The 14465-nt window shown below is 37.0% G+C and overlaps 2 long non-coding RNA genes across 3 annotated transcripts in view; one reads left to right on the forward strand and one right to left on the reverse strand.

Moving 5' to 3' along the window:
* The window catches only part of LOC128490164 (uncharacterized), a 328195-nt gene that overhangs the window by 46543 nt on the left and 267187 nt on the right, over positions 1-14465 (reverse strand). The gene's annotated exons all lie outside the window — the stretch shown is intronic.
* Positions 8809-12624, forward strand: LOC128490166 (uncharacterized). The gene is made up of 5 exons (XR_008353926.1): positions 8809-8878; positions 9225-9272; positions 11075-11119; positions 12021-12068; positions 12580-12624. It is a non-coding gene; the product is annotated as an uncharacterized LOC128490166 (long non-coding RNA).

Consider the following 14465-nt stretch of genomic DNA (forward strand, 5'->3'; position numbering starts at 1 on the left):
GTGTACGCTCTGTTTCTATCTTGACTCGTCATTCCAAGACTGATCAGTTCGGCTTTGCCTGTTTGAGTTGGAGGGGTCCGAGTTGTGCGCGTTAATTTTTGACTGTTCGGTCACCTGAGGATGGCTCCCTGTCGGTCCACGAGAATGGGAGTTCGCTCTTTCGCTTTCAGTTCCTGGGGGTTTTCAGTAAGTGCTTGCTGGCATGTGCTTTAAACTCGAAGAATTTCTTCACACATCCGGATTGGTGCCACCACCCAGGCGGCTATGTGGGGACTGGGTAAGGAAACTATAAGGCGCATAGGGAGATGGGAGTCAGGGGGTTTTCAGAGCTATGTGAGATCCCACCTTGTATGATGTGTTTGTTTTCTGTTGTGTTCATCTTGCTTGGTACTGCCTAGTGTGGATCCTAGGCCATTCTTATGTTTACTGGGCGGAGCGTAGGGCTGGTATTCATCCTCATGGACGGCTTTTAGGCTTGGATTCAGAGTTTTTTCTGAAGTTGACTTCCATGTGGTTAACCATGGTACCCCGCACATTTTGGTGATTCACATAGGTGGGTATGACCTGTGTTCCAGGCCGGCCAGGAAAATCATAAAGTGTGATTGTCTGCGACTTTGGGATCATTTTCCTGGGTTGCTTTTAGTTTGGTCAGAGATTACCCCTTGGATGTTTTGGAGGGGTGCAAGGTTGTTTGTTGATATTGATAGGGCTTGGCATAGAGTAAACCATGTGGTTTCTCATTTTGTGGCTCAGCATGGGGGCTTGGTAGTGAAACACATGCATATTGAGTCTGATCCGATGGGTTTGTTTGCCCGGGATGGTGTTCATTTGAATGTTGTAGGTATGGACCTATGGTATCTTGAGGAGGGGCAGGATTGGAGCGGGCAGTTGCTGTGTTTTAAACAAGTTGTTGTCCGAAAAGATTGAATAAAATGACATTTGATAAATAACTGTCTCGGCCTCTCCTAAATCCAATCCTGCGTGTGTCTTATGCATTATTGTGGGTATGGGAAATTGGAGGTGGTGTGAACCTCCTCGGTATGGGAAGTGCAAGTGTCATATGCAGTCCTTGAACAACATACCGTATTTGTCCGAACATAGGCCGCACCTTTTCCCCCCACTTTAAGTCTTTAAAGTGGGTATGTGACCTATATTCGTGGTTTAGTGCAGGAATGCGCAATTCGTATCGCCCGACCCCCGGGACATGCAGCTCAGGGCGCCGGACAGGCAGCAGGGTTAGGATCCAGATCCCCCGCAGCGATGCAGGGGACCTGGATCCTACTTTCCGGCAGCCGTGGAAATCTACGCGATGCGCTGAGACAACTTCACCTGCCAGCGCTTCCCACGGAGGGGTGCCAGCAAGAGAGATTGTTAAAGTACATTGTGCAGACGTGCCGGCAGCGGAGGTTGACTACGCTCACATCGCCACGATGTACTTAAACAACCGGAAGTTGTCCGTCGGTCCCGCTACACACCAGGGAGACTGCATTGGTAAGTCGGGGGGCCATATCTAGGGAGCAGAGTGGCAGCATATCTCGGGGGGGCAGACTGACAGCATATCTCAGGGGGGCAGAGTTACAGCATATCTGGGGGAGCACAGTGGCAGCATATGTGGGGGGGCAGAGTGGCATATCTGCTGGAGCAGAGTGGCATATCTGGGGGCAGAGGGGCATATCTGGGGGCAGAGGGGCATATCTATAAGTAAGGTGCATTAAATTGGCAATTGGTTTTCTGTTTGTATGTAACATATGTTGACTAACTGTTAGTTAGAATATTGTTTTACTATTCCACTAATGTGTATTTTTTGTAAAAATCTAAATTTTTCTTTAACCCCTAACGACCTTTGATGGTTCAGGGCCGCCACGCAAAAACGGTCACTTAATGACCTTTGACAGTCCTGAACCATCATTAAATTAAATAAGCTTAAGAAGTGATCAACAATCACTTTCCTCGCTTAAACGGCGTTTAATCTCATGCATTAAAGGGTTAAAATACCAGCATTTGAAATACTTTGGGGTGTCTTTCAAAAATATATGGTTTGATGGGGTAAATTGAAGTAGCCGGCTTCAAAGATGTTCCAAAGGGGAATTACGTATGTCCCAAAAGTAGCCTTTTACCAGCCAAATAATCTGACAAACCTTTGACAGTGACATTTATATATTTAATATTTATATTTATAACTAAATTACAATTCGTGTGAAAAAAATAATTAGAAAAAATTACTATTACAAAGTTTGACAAAGTGTGGTTGTATAATTAGTGCAAAAGTGTGGTTGTATAATTAGTGGAAAAGATTAAAATACCAGCATTTGAAATACCCTGGGGTGTCTGTTTTTCAAAAATATATGGTTTGATGGGGATAAATTGAGTTAACCGGCTCCAAAGATGTTCCAAAGAGGAGATGGAGGCAGAATGAGCAGATTTGAAAAAAAAAAAGGTTTGGAAATCATAAAACGCTACTTGTACTTAATGCCCAGTAACTTACAAAAAACAGCAAACTTTGTAAACTCAGGACAAATAGTAGAACCTAATTAGCTAGTTTTTTTTACTTCCTTTTGTAGGTGAGTAAAAGATGTTTCAAAGAAAAGTCATAAAAGGTGTTTTTTTTAAAATGTTCAACATGTTTTATTATTTTTTTTATAGTAAATAAGATGATATGATAAAAATAATGGTATCTGAAGAAATCCCATCTTATCCTGAAAAAAAAAAACAATATATAACATATGTGGGTACACTAAATGGATGAGGAGAAAATTACAGCTGAACACAAGCAATACAAAAGTGTTAAAACAGCCTCGGTCCCAAAGGGTAGAAAAATAAAAAATGAGCCCGGTCCTTAAGGGGTTAAAAAAGCATCTAACTTTTAGGGTGCGGCCTATGATTGAGCCAATACGGTATATAGCACATGTACTACTATAACATTAATGTGTATTATCATTTCAATAAAGGGGTATCAGTAGTAGTACATTCAATCTACAAAATTGGTGAAATGGTTAAGAGGGTCCGGTTAAGCATCTATTTCCATATTCTATTTCCAAGTAATTCACTAAAACAGACAGAACAATCCAGCAGAAGAACCAGAGGACTCCACTGAGATAGTAACACCACTATTCTTGGCTTCAGGGCTAATTTCAAAAGAGACACTGGGAAAGGCATAACCTTAAAACACTTTGCTCAAATGAGGAAGACAAACATGAAAAAAATCAAAAGGAGACAAAGTGTCCTGGGAACTCACATAAGCTTATGAAACAGTCACAGTAGTCATTCGTGTATGCGTCATGTATGTGTGCTTGTTTAATGTATTCTACAATGTAAATAAAGGAGAAATAGAATGGGCACAACAAAAGACATCTTATATAACAATTTATTGTAAATATTACATTAAGAAATTATACCAAATATTGAATTTAACTCAAAATTGTCCATGTTAATTTATATGTTTATACCCAAATGTAGCATTTACAGTAAGTCATCTATAAACCCTATCTTTGTTTTTAGCTACAGTTGCACGTGTTTTAAAAAAAAAGTGGCTGGCTTTGGGTTCCATAAAGCCTTCTGAAAATATATATCAATCTAACTATACATTCATAAAACAGTTGCACATTTTGATTGGTTAGGAAAATAATGTATACTTTGCTGTACAGCGCTACAGAATCTGCTGGCACTAAATAAATACATTGTATGAATGCCTTACAATGACAATAGGTGGTAATATCTTCATCCTTTATATAGACATTTTGCAGCTTCTGGTAGATAAATCTAAAGTATAATTAAAATGTGTGTTAACAATTCTCTAATGCAAGAATCTATTTTTTTCTACAGGAGTTGATGTGAAATTGTGGAAAATCATGCAGTTTTCATGGCAACTAACATGGAAACAAAATCATACTAACTCTAGTCTTTAGCATAGCTGGGCTGTAGGCAGGACTGACACAGCCTTGATACATTCCAGTAAATATAACAATTTTATTTGGTGTGCTTCGTTCTCCATGATTGAGGGGGGGCTTTCTGCTATAGATCCTTGCTCACCACTACTGCCTCCCCTTGTGCACCACCTACAACAGGACTACAGTGCCCTCCCTTTACCAGTCTTGTGTGTTATTGTTGAGGGACAAGCTGTCCAAGGCAGCTTGACAAACCATCGACTTCTCTGAACAGCATGCCTTTCTTTCACTGATGGCATATTGGTGGCTGCCCAAATATTTGGAGGAGAGTATCACTGTAGCTGATGTAGGCACACCGGATAACAGGAGGGGCAGAACCAGGACAAAAAAAGGCAGCAAAGTTATATTAAGGGTATGGATGAGCAGCACACATCAGCTCACATTTTGACCGCTCTTAGGAAGATGCTGGTGCAGTGGATTAGACCACAGGGAGGAAAAATAGTAGAAATGGGAATAGTGGAGACTGACAGGGCAGCAAACATTATTAAAGCTGTTAGAGATGGGGACTTTGTGGGTTTGCATTGTGCAGCACATATACTGTACTTGGTGGCCAGGGCAGCTTTTCCAACTGACATACAGTGTACGCTGTCAAAACTGAATAGTGGTAAGATTGCTGGGTAAGTCAGCAGCTGAAGGAGGAGCAGCAAAAGGCAGGCTTATTCCATCATTGTGTACGTCACATCGTAGTCACCCTGGACATGATGGAATAGATCCTAGAGCAACGGTGAGCTTTTCACTCCATGGCCTCTGAGCAGAACATTGGGATATCCAGCCCATTCAGCAGAGAGGAATGGGCATTAATGGGCAGGTGGTGACTTTCCTGAAGCCATTCAGGGATGTCACCGGGAATTTAACCCAGAGCACTGTTACTTTGGGCCAGGTTGTCCCCTTTCTTACCTACCTTAAACAAAACATGAATACATTCCTTGAATAAAACTAGGTCTTTCCGGGTGACAGGTTACATGTAAAGTTTAGGAAGCTGATAAGCTGGCTGATAGAGGAGCTGACAATTCACATGCAAGCCATAAAGGACATTCCAAAGTATATGCCAAAACCTGAAGGGACATGTTTGTCCATGGCATCATTATCTCCTGCCTTGACTATTGTAACCCTGCCTTATCTGGTCTCCCTTGTACCTAATCTTGCCCCTCTACAATCCACCATGAATGCTGCTACCAGTCTTATTTTCCTCTCCATCCCTTTACTTACACCTCTTGCCTTTGTCTCTTCGGTTGTTGCCTGTGGAGTATTGTGAGTATTTTCACCAGAGTGTCAACACTTCTTTTCTTCAAGAACTTTATTATATTTTCCATGTACTACAAGCCACATTATCAAATAAGGAGGCGTATATTTAAGCATGAAATATGAAATGTTTAGGAATTCTTGAAAAAAACATGTAAATGAGAAACCTACTGGTTTCTACCACTTGAAGTTCAGGGACAGAACATTACTGGATACTGTGATGGAGTTCTTCTAACCCACCCAAAGATGAGTAGGGAAAATTTGAATGTCTCAAAATCAGATATGCTACATAGTTATATAGGCTGAAAAAAGACATGCGTCCATCAAGTTCAGCCTTTCCTATATCTGTTAATTTGTTGCTGTTGATCCAACAGCAACAAATTAACAGATATAGGAAAGGCTGAACTTGATGGATGCATGTCTTTTTTCAGCCTATATAACGATGTAACTATTGCTTATGTGAGGAATGTGGAAGTAGATGTAAGATTATTATTTTTTATAAAAATATTGATAGTGGGAACATGTTAAACAGAATAAAAAGTTAAGTGGGGTTCAGGGAGCACTAAGTCATAGGTTGTGGTGTTGGTGTCTATGTCTAATGTTGTTAAAAAACTATTTCTATGCTTCAAACAGATCTCTGATTTGTGCATAAAAATAGGTTCTTTTTGTCTTCATTGTGAAAAATTAAAGTTGAAACAATTAAAAATGTTTACATTGTACAAAATCAACAAATTTAAAAGTGTATCATTGTCAAAGCTGCCAACAGATTGTATGTGTGGTTTGGACAAAAGTCAAAAATGTTTGCCTCCATAAGCCGCATTTGATGATGTAACAGTGTCTTCACAATATAAATCGTATGTCTAGGAAAGCTAGTTTTACAGATCTCCACCTAACAGGTCGAGTTGCAGACTTTGATAACTACAGGCATAATGAAATTTACACCCGCCATTTTGCTGTTAGGGCTTAGTCTCTGCAGTGCATATGTTCCAGGTAAGCTTAAACCAACATACTGGTCAAAATAGGCGATATATTGTATACATTAATAATTTTGATCAGTATTATAAATTATATACAATTAATAAACTTTACTCTGTAGCAGATGCAGACTTTCAGCCAGATGTATCATGCCTTGAGAAAGCATTGCAGGTGAAGTATCAATCTCAATAACTTCTTCATTGTAGAAGACAATAAAGGTTTACCAAATTTTCTTTTGGGGGTGTTGGGGGAATTTGCTTTACACACAGAAAATCATATTAGATAATTATACATTTCCTACTTCTCTACAACTTGGTAGGTAGCAAACATGAAAAAATAATGGGAAGTGGAGCTTACTTAATAGGACTTGGTAGTGTCTCTCTGGAGTCATACAAGTCAAAATAATAATTTTATCAGTTTCATCCAAAACTCTTTATCTAGTCAATATATACAATTATATACATATACACGAGCAACATGGGCAATTATGTTGAATGTTCCTTTACAATGTGCTTGCTTTACATGATAAAATGTGGTGATTTTTTTATATAATCATAGACTTCTAAATCAGTGGACCTTTTATTTCCTCTACAGACCGTGCCAGAACTCCTCCAAAGTCTGACAAAACTCCTTTGCAAGTATCAACATGCAAAGGTTAGTTTCTTGATTTTATCTGTTTTACAATGACTAACAAAATGGTCAATCTATGAGCGCCTAAACTTTAATATGTAATGGTTGGTTAACTGGGTTATTTATAACATTAAACAAAACATTATCGTGTTATTAGAATGTGTGATGTGTTAACATTCATTGACAACTAGCCTCTCATTTTCAAATCTATTATTTGTACAACCCTGTGGAATATGATGGCGCTATATAAAACAAAATATAATAATAATAATGATAATAATATCAAAACCCACTTGCATCGTTTTACAAACAACCATAATGCAGCTTACAGATGTTATGAATACATAAAAAAATGTATCTGGGTTATTTCAGAAATCCCAAAATGTTCTGCTATCACTGTATCAAAACTATAACAGAAAATGCAATATATAGTAGTTTTTTAATCAAGCTGATTATTGCCTTGGCTTTACAGGACACAAACAATGACAAACTATTCCAAGAAGTATATGAAGACCTCAAAGTTCTTTTGGTAAGATAAAACCTACCTTAATAAACTTCTGATCTTATTTAACATCATGCCTCTTCATTACAAGTTACACTAAAAGCTGCTCATAGACTGTATATTTTAATTTATATATTAGACTTGCGCATTCGGATTTGTAAAATTTTTTATTTTAACAAAATTTGCCAATTTCATCAATTTGAAATTGAGGAGTGACCCTCACGAAAAAAATTAAAACTAAGCAGGCAGTTATGAATTGCCATTAGCATTTTGTTGTTTGTTCCACTCACTTTAACTCCTGCTCTCTTACACTCTTTCTCAAGCCCTCTCACACTCTCATTCATACTCTCTCATGCTCCCTCTCATTGTCTTTCTCTACCAGTTGGCATACATTCTCTTATTCAAATTGGAAATTCAATAAAAAAGCTATTTATTGTACATTGTGTTAATTAATTAAACAGTTTAACTTAAAACATTTTTATATTGATGTTTACTTAACTTTACAGGAAAAGGTTGGATGTGCTATTGATGATCTCATAGATATAAATGCGGTAAGAATTTTATTTTTAATGTTTTAATTTATATCCTCAATTAAAACATATGAAATAATATGACTATACAGCAAATTATACTTATTATATTCCTGGTCTGGGTAGTCAAAGAGAATAATTGGGTAGTGGGCAAACCTTCCCTAGAGCCATCCTTTGTGGCTTGGAGATGTCCCTGCTAGTGATTTCTGCCGCGCACCCCTCAGCATTAGTATGCAGACAACCCCTTCAATCTGAAGAGCAAAACATGCCAACACATTTTTGTAAGCACTAATAGCACAGGAAAATTTTAAACCATATACACATGTGATATGTTATGATGAATATCCTTTCTGCTGATCAAGAGATGATAGTGTGAGCAGCAAACTGTAGTACGCTGTATACATAAATGTGAATGGGTGGGAGAGGAAAAGTTTGCAGGGAAGTTGTCGTATCCCTCCTCTTTACATAAGAATGGATCAGAAGGAAAAACAGTGCAACAAAAGGCACAGAAAATATTTGTTGCAGTTCTCATTGCTAGTCATTATGGTGGGCCATTTGCACAGATGTTGCTTGGTTTAACACTAAACCTAGTCACTACGGCAGTAACGTATTCTGGCCTAGGCCAACTAGACCCCTGGTGCAAAATTGAAGGACAGAATGCCCTCTTGGGTAATCTGGCTCCCCAGTGTAAGGCTGCTCAATGGGGCAGTTACAAGGAAGACCCATGGTCTCCCAAACCAGCCCTTTCACAGGATGGCAGCCCTGAAGGGGGCAGCCGGGGGCACTGCCACAAGTAAAATACACTACTGTAGTATGTACGTTTGTCTTAGTTAAAGAGCACCTTTGGATTTAGTGAATAGACTCCATAGTCTGTTATATATATATACGCCAAATATGGGAATTACATTTTGATTTGTATAATTATTTGTTCAGCAATACTTCATCTGGATCGTTATGTAATTTGAATTCCATTTAACTAAATCTAGGAGTCACTTACTGAACATCTTGGGGAAGTTCTAGAACATCTTATTGATGACATATTAAAACCACTTTTGGTAAGTTGATTTCCTATTGTTTCATAAAAATAAAATATTTGTAGCATAAACACTTATTATATACTGAATATGCAGCATATTGTGTGATTTTAAAGAAAGGCATCACACACATTTTAGATCTACATACTACACATATTAGTAAGAAAAAATGTATTAAAACTGCAAATTAAAAGCAATCCTTAAAGATTATGTACAGCAGAAGCTTTTGTTTTTTTTTGCCACAGGTATGTTTTTATGAAATAGGTTTCTTAATCAAATGTTTCACTGATTACAAACTGAAAAAAATGTGTAATTATCAAAATTAAGTTTGTCTAATGCCAATGAACATCTGTTCATTTCTCCATAGGCAGATTTAGGAGTTACAGAAAAACTTTTTCAAGCTGTATGCGCTCTGGTACGTAATTGTTTATTTTGCTGTGAAATATATAAATATATAACATTAATATAAAAAAAAACAAGAACTTGTTTAAAATACTTAAAGTAGGTACATCTGTCATTTGGTCTTGAGTCTCATATTTGATTTATGTTGTTTTTCTCTGGGATTTATTATTTATTTAATATGTGAATAAATGCATTTTGTTTAGTTTATTCACATGGGCTTTTCAATATTTTTACTTATTACACTAGCACAGGACTCGACAAATCCCAGGCGCCAGGTCGCCATGGCGATAGAGAATTTTGTCCTGGTGCCTAGGTGTTTGTCAGCCTGTTACATTCACAAACAATTGCTGCAGGAGTCTGGGCAGACAGCACAGCCACTCCGAGCCCGCCCCCAAGCCTGTGATCACTCCCACGGAGTGATCCTGTAGGATGAAAACGCGGTTGCAGGAAAACCAGCAATCGCGTTTTCAGCTGCCACAGGCAGCTTCAGGGAAGGGGGTGATGTGTTGATTGGGTGTGGGGACCTGACACAACATCCCCCTGCTGCCTGATCGCTCCATGAGAGCGACAGTGCAGCGTTAACCCCTTCGATGCCGCAAATTGCGGCATTTAGGGGTTAATTCCCGTTTTGTACGGGGCTCTGCTGCTGGTGGTCTGCCTGGAAGCCCAGGCAGACCAGCAACAGCAAAAACAAGCCCTTTGATGACTCCTGTAGGCATGGAAGCATACAGCAGTCATCAAAGAGACTCCCCCTGCAATGGCTGGTCTATAGACCAGAAATTGCGTCTCAGCTTCCAGAGGCAGCTTCAGGGACAGGGGAGAGGGTTCGTAGGTCTCCACATGAGTGTGGAGACCAGCCCCAACAACCCCCTGCTGCCTGATCGCTCCCTGAGAGTGCAGCGTTAACCCCTTCAATGCCACAATTGTGTATGACACATTCGTGGCATTGCCGGGTTAACATTTGTCCCCACAAGCTTGTGGGGACTAAATATCATGCAATGCTGTGCTCCAATGGAACATCAGCATTGAAAGAGTAAAAAAAACCCCAAAAAATAATAATAATTTTTCTTTAAAAAACAGCACTGACCTGAAAGTCCAGGGTGCTTCCAGGTCAAATGCTGTGATTTTAGTAAGTGGGCTGATGATCAGATCACTCCTGACCAACTGTTAGTTTTAAAAAAAAATCCTTTGGCTCCTAACTTTTTTAGCTGGCGCCTAGATTCACAACAAATTTGTCAAGCCCTGCACTAGCAAATGAATGAAACTGCTACTTCATTAGGATTTTAGCTATGCGTAAACATAATTTATTTTATTAATATTTTCAATGATTGGCAGAAGATAAAGTAATTGGCCTTCACATACACAATAATAATTTTAGAATGTAGTTTGTAAATTCTTTGGAAATAATCAAGAGACTTGGTCAGTTTCTTGAGTCAAATCAGTAGATTCCCTTCATTAGCACATTCATAATTAAAATGATATGCTATATTCCTTATTTATTATTTCAGAAACCTTATATTGTGTCAGTCTTGATTGTAAATTGCTCATTTTGTGTTTTTTTTTCCATTGGTTTACATGTTTATATAATATTACATTTCATTTTCTGAACTACCACATTACTCAAACATCAACTAATTCCTCTCAGTTATTCCTTTGCATGAAATTGTAGTTCTTGTATATCTTATGTTAAGTAAAAGAGTAGAAAAAAGTGGAAATGTGCTGAATAGTAGGGCACATAATGAAATGTCAATATATGAAGGTTATATACATGGTGTAAACAAAATAATAACGTAGTACAACATATTTTTATTACAGTTGGGTGATCTACTTGCCTCAGAATGCGTGGAGAAACTTTTGGCCGTATGTATATCTTGTTTATATATCTTTTTCTGTCACAAAATAACCAACAATTTGTACACCATAATTTCTGTTTGCAAAGTTTGTCAGTTTTTCATATTTACATTTTTTTTTTGAAAATGCCACAACGAGTCTCAGCCCCAGAACGTAAGCCCAGGGAGGATGATTATCATGAAGCTTTTCTGGCTGTAACCTCCCTCTATTGATCTTTAAGCTCACCCTCCATATTGAAAAGACAGCTAAGACTTTGTTGTTCCAACATATCCTATAGCATCTGGGCAGAGAGAAACATTTGTGGCACCTGTGCCCCCAAGAGTGCAGGTCACCATGGACTTTGTTTTTCTTGCCTGTCTTTATGGTTGGGAAATTACAGGACTAGAGCTTAGTGCACTGTGGTTCATCAATTTAATCTAAACATGCATCATTTGCCTCAGTAAAAACCATGTAGTAGATGAGCTACATTATTCTTATAATTCTACAGAGAGCATTGTACAAGTGCTTGTAGATAATTTTCATCTTTATTCTAGAAGAATTCCACTAGAATATATTTTTATCTACACATGGTTAACACATTTTCCATGTGAAATGCGATGCCCCCAAAAGTGACGCCATTATAAATAAACTGTTATAAATAAAACCAGATGTCTAGGAAACGCGACTTTTGAAGTCTGGGTTACATTATTAGTGTGTCTGTTATTGCAACATAAATTTATGTTGTGTGCCTAAATGTTTATGTAGTGTATAAATCATAAAAACACCCAAACAGTGTCTAAACTATGTCATACTTTAAGAAGAGATGGTTATGCATTGCTTTCCATTTATTTTATATTTTTTTTCCTACAAATTTGTTAATATTTATTTCTATTCTATATGTTGAAAAGTATGCATTCTTTTTACATTGCAGCAAAATGTTCCAAACCTTGTAGATGAACTTCAAGCTATTGCATGTAAAGTAAGTATATATGTCAGTTGACATAAACCAAGGCCCGGGAAAACCAAGTATAAAAATGCCTCAGGATCCATTTTCCAGGGTCACATCAGAGTGAGGCATTCAACGTTACGTGGCCAGATCTAAAGATACAGCCACTTCAGGATAGTTTGGGGATGCGGTGAGATAGCACTTAGCTTATCAGTCCATAATATAAATGGGATTTATATTTTCATGGTTTCTTTACGCACAGAACAGCGTGAAAGAAGCAACCAGCGACCAATTGAATTATAATTTTGTTATTGAAAGGGTAGTGGTGGTGCAGGGTCTGGATAAAGATGACCTAACAATGACAACGCCAACACATTTAATTGAGCACCATTAGCATCCCGATTATCACTACCTACGCTATTATTTATTATATAAAAATATATTCATTAAAGCTTGTATATTCATACAGATGTAAAGATCATAGAGGAATGAAAAAAGAAAATCGTATTTTGTCATAACAAAACATGATGATTATTTTTTTCAGGCTAACGACCCTGATAGGCTATATCTTGAGCTCTATGATGCCTTAGTAAGTAAATTCAATTAATTGTTTTAAAGCAACTATTTATTTGCATATTTGTTTAAATAAAGAAGATTAACAAAGGCCCTAATTATAGGAAATTGTACAATATCACTAGGTAGATTGCATTTTGTATAATACTTTAGTGAAATAGTAATAAGATCCCAAATTGATGTACTTTCTCCTAAAGAACATTATTAGAAAAGTATTATGCCAGAAAGGAAACCTGTACCAGAATGGCAGCTGCTCCTCAGTGTCTCAAAGTATAAACAGCTTACAATGTAAGTATAGAGTTAGATAAAATAAACAAATGGGACAATTAAAGTAAAAAGTATACAGGCTTGGGTGTGGGTCTCTTGATCTAAAAAAACTCAAAACACAATTTGTAAATTGTAAATAACTTTTCGGTCTCTGGCATTACATTGTGATATAATACTTACCTGTTGAGATTAAATACAAATACACAATGAACAATTTATTTGCCCGGAGGCAATTTTTGCACCACTGATTTGCACATTTCTAGGTCTGGCTAAGATTATTTTGTTAAAAATGTGACAGTATATGTTTTTTAACCATCCATATTCATCCATGTAAAAATTGACCAATCACCTATATTAGCCAAATTTGAAATTCTCTGTATTCTGTTTTCCCTTTTTAACAGGAGAATCTTGGTTGCGGCCTAGATGAACTGCTAGGAACTCGGGATGAACTGGTAAGATTTATTTTTCAAAAAAAAAAAATACACAGGATTTTTTTTTTTTTGATCCAACAAGATTTTTCTTTAGAATATCAATTCTCTATAAGCTAAAACTATGTTTAAAATGGGAAATTCTTAAAGTAGCATTTAAACAAACAGTTTACAATTAATATTGTATAATATTTAGCCTTGTGCTACAAATCATCACTGGATACCACTGCAATATGTTACAAGGTTATCTTATTTTGATTTGCATAATAGTATATTTGTATTAAACAAGCTTGTAAACACAATATCCTTTTGTTGCCCTGGCATTGGTTTTATGCTATATAAAAATATCACATGGTGCTTATATATTAGCACATAGAAACATAGAATTACATAGAATTTATTGGACAATAAAAAACATCACCCCATTTAGTCTGCCCATGATTCATTCCATAATGAGTTCAAACCTTGTATTATTCAACTTTTAATGAAAACAGAAACTGTGCCCTGGTGTAATAATATGATTTAATGCTTGATAATTGTACCCATAGCAAGATTATTTGGACAACCAGCAGCAACACTGACGCAGACGTTTATTTTTTCCTTCAGTGAGATTACCATGATTTGGGTGTTGTAATAATAATAATAATAATATAAATATATAAAGCATTATGGACTTTTTTGATATTTTCAGATACTATATTTTACATATATTATTACTAGCAAAAAAATACACCCTATGAAAAATGGAAGTACGCAAACCTTGAAGTAAAAATTAATGTAGTTAATCTCTTTTATTGCCCCCTCTAACATTCCTATTTTTCAGGAAAATCTTTCTGTAGAAGCTGCCAAGTTAGTGGATAACGCAACACGTGAACTTGTGAGAAAGGTTTTGGTAAGTTTATATGGCATCACTATTTTTTTGTGTATTAAAGGTATTATTGGCCTCCCTCACACTTTACGGCTCTGTAACTTAAGCATTTGTTTTATATATTATATAATATATATATTTTATTTTGTTTCCTAAGTAATAGCTAAGTAGTGAAGCTAAAATGTGTACAAAAAAACATTATACATATATTTAATTGCTATGATCCCTCGCTTTTTGTCATCCCTGTTAATTGTCAGTGTCGTAAAAGTCAGGTTGCGGGATTTATCGGAGAGT

The sequence above is a fragment of the Spea bombifrons genome, chromosome 4 (genome assembly GCF_027358695.1).
Source record: "Spea bombifrons isolate aSpeBom1 chromosome 4, aSpeBom1.2.pri, whole genome shotgun sequence".
Lineage (NCBI taxonomy): Eukaryota > Metazoa > Chordata > Amphibia > Anura > Pelobatidae > Spea > Spea bombifrons.